The sequence below is a fragment of the Panicum virgatum genome, chromosome 9N, assembly GCF_016808335.1.
Source record: "Panicum virgatum strain AP13 chromosome 9N, P.virgatum_v5, whole genome shotgun sequence".
In the NCBI taxonomy this organism is placed as follows: Eukaryota; Viridiplantae; Streptophyta; class Magnoliopsida; order Poales; family Poaceae; genus Panicum; species Panicum virgatum.
Window position 1 is genome coordinate 30,413,906 of NC_053153.1, and position 7,799 is coordinate 30,421,704.

Below are 7,799 nucleotides of genomic sequence, written 5' to 3' on the forward strand. Positions count from 1 at the left end.
AACCACCGGCCTCATGTTGATGTGAGTGTTGTGGCTGCTGAGGCAGAGGTGTCGGTTCTGCTTCCCTTCTGGTCCTGCTTCTTGTCATCCTGCCAGGTAAACCAGAAGATCTATGCCTACGAGCTCCTTCTCGTGGAACGAGAGGGATGGTTAGCGAATGGCAATTATACAAATGGAACTCCGAATTGGGCAGCAGAATCTCATTTGTAAAGCCCAAGTAGAAGAAAATCAAAGAGTCATTCGGGCCTTTCTTGAGTGTGTGTGACCTTGGATCAAATAAACCTCGTCGATATACGCACGGTCACCCTCAATGAAAGAAATAGAATTCCCCTCTAAGGCACTGACACATGTAGCGATGCGAGTAATCAAAGAAGTGCACTCAATAGGACCCGTCATCTTGAAATTCGAAAGCCATTGTTTAACCAAAGCTTGCGCGCGGGAGATTTTGATCTTGTTGACCATGGCATATAGAATGAGAAACTCATCGTTGCGCACGGGTCGGACATCATCTCTTGGAAAGAGAGTGATGGTTAACCACTTGTGCATCAACTGAAGAGTTGAATTATGAATATCGTTGCACCGAGGTGCAAATTTGCCATGGACAACTTGACCCAAAATCTGGCCCCAAAATTCATGACGATTAAAACTGTGGCAAGCTTGCTCAAGAGAAATTGGCCAGCATTTGTTGAAGTCGAGGTGACCGGGAAAAGTTTTCCAAGAAAGCAGATACTCTTTCCCGAAAAGTCGAAAATAAACCCTATTTTCCACCTCCCGAACAGTGCAAAGAAATTGGATGGTGAGGAGTCGAGAACCATACTCCTCAACAGGAACGAAGTTATCCCATCCAATTGCATGCCAAACGTTAGAGAAGTCTTCGTGCATACCTGTTTTGATGAGGAGTTTTGAATCGAAGGCTCGGGAATGGATGAAGCTTCGGTTCTTGAGGATGGCGTAGCCTTGGCGTTCACGATCATCTCGCAAGTCGAGGTAGGGGGCATCTTCTGCGTCAATCTCTATGGCCTCGGCTTGCGGTTTGGCTTGCATCTCTTCGTATTGTTCTTCTTCCTCATAGTCCATCGTATTTGGTGTAGGCGTAGGTTCGAGTGTGTATGAGCTTGAGCCACCCCAAGAACGGGATGAACTTCCACCCGTCATCTTCTTGAATGCGCCGGAGACCTTCCGCCCTAAGCCTTTCATGATGGAGCAAAACAAAACACGTGCAACTCGAAACGGGTTATGTTAGTGACTCCGAAATGAACGTTCTTACCCGCGAGTTGCTCCTTCTTTCTTGCAGCAAAGAAATGAGAGAGATAGGCTTCTTGTAAGTGTATCATGGTAATAATGTCAGCAACCCTATGTTTGTTTGAGAATTCAACTATCAGTAACTTCCTTCGAATACAGCTAGACTAAAACAACAACTGTCACAACAAATCTTTAAATGAAGCTATAGAGAGTTATAGATGGAACTTTATGTAATGAAAGCATGTTGGCATTGTTCATACTAAGGCTTGATGACATTATTACCATGATACACTTACAGGTTACAGCAGCACATAAATATAGAAAAAAACATAGACATAAACAGCACGCGAGGAAACAACAGTTCAAATATGCAAGTTTGTCTCAATTAAAGGCACAACCTGGCAGGATATGCAACATCTAATGTAAAAGACATCAATATAAAATCAAAGCTTAGCATTAGTACAATAGGCTGACAATTTTTGACAATTGTATCACAAATTATATGCTTATCTTCTTGCACCTCCTGCTTTAAATGATTTCTTAATTCAAAAAAAATTTATGCATTGCAATTTTTCATATTGCAGTAGTAGCACTTGAATGAGCCTCCCAGACTGGCTTACAGATCATTTCAGTAACATAACAAATCTAACAACTCATTCTCTTCCTTTTGTTTCAGTTAGTGATAGTTTTGATCAATTTTCTACTGTTATGCAAATGAGAAGCATACATAGGTTATTCAACTTGACAGATAATTGCAAACATACACATTCAAATCTCATGGAATGTACCAATCAAAGCTTGAAAGAGTAACTTCTGAATCCAATATGCATGTTTAGTTAAACAACCAAGAACATCACCTCATACTGAGTGAAGTGAGTGAGCAACAATATGCATAAACAACCTGCTTCTTCTACTTCTGAATCCAACAAAAGTATAGATCATCACCTTAAATTGATTGGTGAAAGTAATCAAGTGCAGCCGCACTCCACATAGCACAACACCTTGACGCCTCATATTCTCTTAAAAATTAGGAGACTGCAGCAGCAAATATCACTTCTTACATCTCCAAATCACCAATATTAATAAGAAAGCATTACATGTATATAGAATCCGTTGTTTATGTGTTATAATTGACCCCAATATAGTCAAGCCGCAAGCTTCTTGTACATCTAAAGATTATTATCTTAGATGGAATATGAATGAACCAACAATGTTGGCCTGCCTTATTTGCTTTATAGCCAATCAATTTAGTAATCCAGCCACTAGCACTAGTAGTCCAAAGCTGAAAGGGCAAGTTCTTCTAGGCTTCATCCTCTCCAGCTCTCTCTGCCTCCAGGCTCGGTACTTGTTCTGGACCTCACATCAGGGGCGAAGCTACATGCACCACAATGGATGCATATGCACCCCCCTCCTCAAAAAAATTAAGAGGCAATTCCTTTGGAACCATTATAAAATTCCACAATTCCCTATGTGCTACTAAAATGTTCTTGTGCTCCCAACCAGCCACTAACATAATTTTTTCTAGACTCCTAACCCACCACGGTCTATATCTATCACGTTGACTATCCGTTTGACTCACTTTGAAGCAATAGAGGACGAGGATGTCCCCGTTTTACCCCTCTGTGTCTCGTGGACCGGCCTTGATCCCACCCAGGTCTCATTCACCAACTCGTCCTCTTCTCTCCTCTGTCCTGATCTCCTCTCGGCAGCGGTGAAACCATAGCTGTAGTGTCAGCGGCGGCGGCAGCACATCGATGATCCCATCAAATCCCCCCCCCCCAAATCCAGTTGCTAGAAGAGGAGTAGATGGGTTAGTGAGGGAGGAAGCAAGGTGCTGGATCTGTGGCCACGCACCCTGCATGTAGCCTCTCGGATTCGCAATGGCTCGAGCGGAGGGGAAACCTGCATGGCATCCAGAAGGGTGAGTGTTCCTTTTCCTTCTTCTTTTCAAGGATTTTGTGGTGTTCTTGTAGATGCTAGGGTTAGTGTAGTTTGGTAAATGCAAATCGATAGTAATGCCTCCATTGGTGCGTGTTATAGGATGGACCCATAAATGAGCTACAACTTAGAAATAAGCATTATTGCCTACAATACTCGAAGCAAAAGGTTTAGCTTTTCAAAGGTTGTTGACACCGACACAACAAATTTCAAAGATCTGCTGGAGGAAATTCAGGAAAAGTACCCTTGTGGGTATGGAGATTTAGTGAAATTGTTCTACTATGCTGCTAACACCAAGTCCAACATTGAAGCGATAATTGACCAGGAATTACTTGACATGTTTGCCAAACATGTCAGTACCAAGACATGCTGCTTGTCCATTGCTTATCATCCTCCTAGTAGTGAGCCACCAACCATACCAATATGGGATGATTGTGATGATTTCCCATGCACCCCTTCTTTGCCAGTTTCTTTAGCAGTAGATGCAAGCCATAGCCACTTCAAATAGACACCGGGTTGTAATGAGGTCAACGCTGAGGACAAGAAACTAGATAACCCTAAACCAGAAATGAACATGTTGGTGTAGATGAGGAAGGGTTGTACATTGACATTAGCACATAGAATGACCCAGCTGCTGAAGGTGCTGAATATGGTAATGCTAAGGCAGACCCGGACTATGAAGGGCTTTCGGACTCTGAGGCAGACTCTGACTCTAATTTTGACTATGTGGATGATGAGGCTGATGAGATGGTGAGAGATAAATTGCCACCTCATAATCCTAAAATAGTGTATGACAAAGCTGACCCATTTGAATGCTTTTAAGTTGGCCTTAGCAACCCATGCAATAAGGACTGAGTTTGAGTTTAACATTCATAAGAATGAACCATGGAGGTACAGGGCATATTGCAGTGGGAGAGCTGAAGGTTGTAGATGGAGGATTCATGCTTCTACAATGGGAGACAACACAACAGTGAAGGTAAATTTTGTTTTTTTTTTCTATTTTGTTTTGTTTTAACCTGTTGTTATGAATGTGGTGCTCTTAAGTTGTACAATTCACATCCCCAGGTGAAAGGACTTGCTCATGTTGGGCTTGGCAAGTATCTGGACTACCTTGACAGCCTGCTCTTGTCTTCATTACAAGGATTAGTAGAGGGAAAATTGAAGATCATGTGGACCACTTCTATTCAGTTGAAAAGTTCAGAGCAGCATATGAGGGCATCATCCCTGCTATACCTGACATGGCCATGTGGCCCAAATCTGACCATGGATTTTTCATGTATCCACCTCTACTGAAGGCAACAGCCGGTAGGAGGAGGTAGAATAGGTACAAATCAAGTGCAGAAGGTGCCACTAGCACAAATGTCCAAGTCATGACTATGGCCATCACTGGTACACTTGCAAAGGAGATCCTACTGACATTGCAGCAGTGCTTGCTAAAAGGTTTGCTCAACAACTTATGAATATTTTATTAAACTATAACATATCTACTAACACATTGTACATTGTGCTATGAATGTAGGGGACCCCCAAAGAGGATGAAAACGACACAACCAGCCTCTATTGAAAGAAGTCTTGTGCCCGTCTCTGACCCTATGACAACCTAGAATTGTTTTCCCAGTATTGCCCAGTACAACATCTTCTAGGAACCAAAGGAACAACACAAGTAGCACAAAATCAGCTGTTGCAAAGAAGAGGAAGAGCACAAGCACAAAATCAGCTGCTGCAAAGAAGAAAAAGAGCACTACACCATCTACAGCTTCGGACTTTGTCAAGTTAGCTAGACCATCTACAGCTGCAGCCTGCAACAAAGAAGAAAAGGAGCACTACACCATCTTGTTATGTTCTAACTATGTTCACCTATATGTCTGCAGTAAAAGATCTGCTACTAGTTCTAACCAGTTGGATGTTGTCACTATGAGCACTGAGTTTCCAGATGGACGCATGCAGCAGGATTAGCCCATTTGTGGTGAAAAGAGTTCCAAGCTACCTAACAGGAAAAAAAAAAGGAAGCAACTACTATGGTGGAAGCCCAAGGCCTTGGATACAAGAAGCAAGGTCCGCAGTTCTCCAGACAACCCTGCAATGGGAACAAGGAGCAAGAGGAAGCTTCATATCACTTAATTTGCAATGTTTCATGGGTGACAAAGAACATTTTGTAAAGTGATGATCCTTTTGGTACTTTGATTGGTTCTTTCGGAACTTGTTGCATCATTCTGGATGACAAAAAAAACTGAAGAACAAACTCCTGGATATGGTCTAGTTCAGCTCTGGATGTGCTACACGTTGTAAGGTTTGTGGACGTGGTCAGGTTTATCTAGATGACTAAAACTATGATCTTGTTATTTCGAATGTTAGTATCTGGTTGTGCAATGGTCTATGGACATGAACACACTCCAACTTATTCACATTTTTCATTCACCCATCCATTCATACAACCAAAAGCATTTCAAACTACTTCATTGCACCATACTAGAACTAATACTCATGCATCGACTACTTTCACTTCTTCAGGATTGCATACAAGACAAGCATGATGCAAACAAAAACTAGCTTCCCAATCCATTTTAGTTGCTCGAAGATCCTTTCTTCAACTATCCTTCTACCATGCCCTACAACTTGCTCAGCAATAGGTCTTGGAGCCTCTGCTTCAGGCTTAGGAACCAGAGGAAGAATAGGATAAACTAGAGGTCCTCCCTGGCCAGATGTCTCTCGAACCATGTCCTCCCAAATAAAAAAAAAAAACTAGCATCCGCCAGTCTAAATCACAAATAGATGACAAGAAAACCAAGCATTTCAAAACAACAACAAACTTATCAATGAAAAAAACACATTCTTAGGATTAGTCTCAACGAAAAGTATGGACACTTATAGAAGACGCGACCAAAGTTCCTTTGGGTTGTGGCTCGGTTCCAGTTTACCAACACTCTGCAGTTCGGGCAAAAGACCCTCTTGTTCATCCCTCCATTGCTCGAGGCTTGCAACATGGTTCTCTGGAAGGAGATACAAGGAGGGCACGGAGGAATAAGGACACCGAGAAAGGAGGGCATGGAGGAAGAAGGGGACTAGTGCTCACTATATAGCACTTGTTCTTGGGGCCAAGCGATGATTTTGGTGCCATCTTTGCCGCCGAAATGAACAGCACGGAGTGGCGCATGAAGCAACAGAAAAAATTTGAGGGGAACACATGGGCAAAATAGACATTTCCCCATCATGTTTGCTCCCGTTACGCCAAATATAGACGACGATGGGTTAGGAGTCCAGAGAAAATTATGTTAGTGGCTAGTTGCAATCTAGAACTTTTATAATGGCTCCAAAGAAATTGCCTCAATTTTTAATTATACTTTCTCTAATCTCAGCCCAATATGCACCCTACTCTGCAAACCCTCCCCCCCCCCCCCCCCCGGATAGGCTGCTATCTTTTAGATAGGCTTCAAAGGAATTGTGATCCAGCCAACAGATAAAGCAAAGAATGAGGAGTGAACTTATCTTTTAGATAGGCTTCTACATGACATGCTCCATGCTGATTGAAGCTCACATTAATGAATCAACTGATCTTTATGTACTGTGAGTATGTGACCCTTTTGCTAGCTCCTCACTAGTATTGCTATCTCACTGCATGCTGACGGCTGCAACCCAATGGATGGATGATGCCTTGATGCAGCAAGGTTGTTACCCTCATTAGCCGCTACTGCACGGCCACCCGCCGCTCTCATTGGTTTGAACTTCGTGTAGTCAAGTGCACATCTCAATGGCAAGAAACCGATGCCTTACCTCTTTTCGAATTCTTTCTCAATTAATCTAGTTAAGACATTGATGCTTTCTCTAATTCCTTTCAATTAATCTAATTTCGTTTATACAAAGCCTCAAAAACTGCAAGACAGAGTTCCAGGGGAATTAAAAATCAAATGAAATCTCGAAGATCATGAATGCTTTCTAACATATGTAGATCTATATATAATCCACTGACTTAGTTATCTTTGCTCCTCACCTGGTCATGAATGTTGGGTACTCCCACTCTAGGCACTCAAGATCATGGTCGAGGGCATGGGCAACCAGAATATTGGCCCTTCCATAACTCCTTGGGCGTAACTTCCACAGCAGCTCCCCATTGCACAGGATCTCCTGGATCCTCCTCTGTGCAACCTTCGGTGGCATTGCACCTCTCAAGTATTCTGGCCTTGTCCTAGTTACTTCATACCTGAACACACAAGTAATCGCTCATCTCATTTTCAGGAAGCGGCCCATCCAAATCTCTACGGTCTAGTTTCAAGCATAGTGTTCATTGAATTATCAGTAATGCTTTCTTTCTGGTTTAGCTGGCCTGACAATTTCTCTTCTACCATCATCTAGACATGGTAGACAATTGATGTGGCAATTTCATACCTGGTAATGCTTTCTTTCTAGTTTAGTTGTTTATTGATGTGGGCTGATTATCGATACTAGAACAGCAGGATAGATCGGCTAACTCGCCCTCCCTCTGGAGGCTCTGAGCTGCTTTTTTTATCTATTTTCTGCTTGCCTAACCCTAGGACTCATAGCAGCTTTTTATAGACAAGGCGCCTAACAAACTTGACCCTTAACTAATCTAATCTCTAGACTCATCCTAAACCCTAACCTAT

General features: G+C 42.5%; 1 long non-coding RNA gene across 2 annotated transcripts; it reads left to right on the forward strand.

Moving 5' to 3' along the window:
- Positions 1-2,831: 2,831 nt before the first annotated feature.
- LOC120687244 lies at positions 2,832-5,606 on the forward strand. 2 transcript variants are annotated; one of them, XR_005680666.1, is made up of 4 exons: positions 2,832-3,163; positions 4,078-4,156; positions 4,246-4,620; positions 4,700-5,606. It is a non-coding gene; the product is annotated as an uncharacterized LOC120687244 (long non-coding RNA). The 2 variants fall into 2 exon arrangements; XR_005680665.1 differs by having other exon boundaries at positions 2,839-4,156.
- The last annotated feature ends 2,193 nt before the right edge of the window (positions 5,607-7,799 follow it).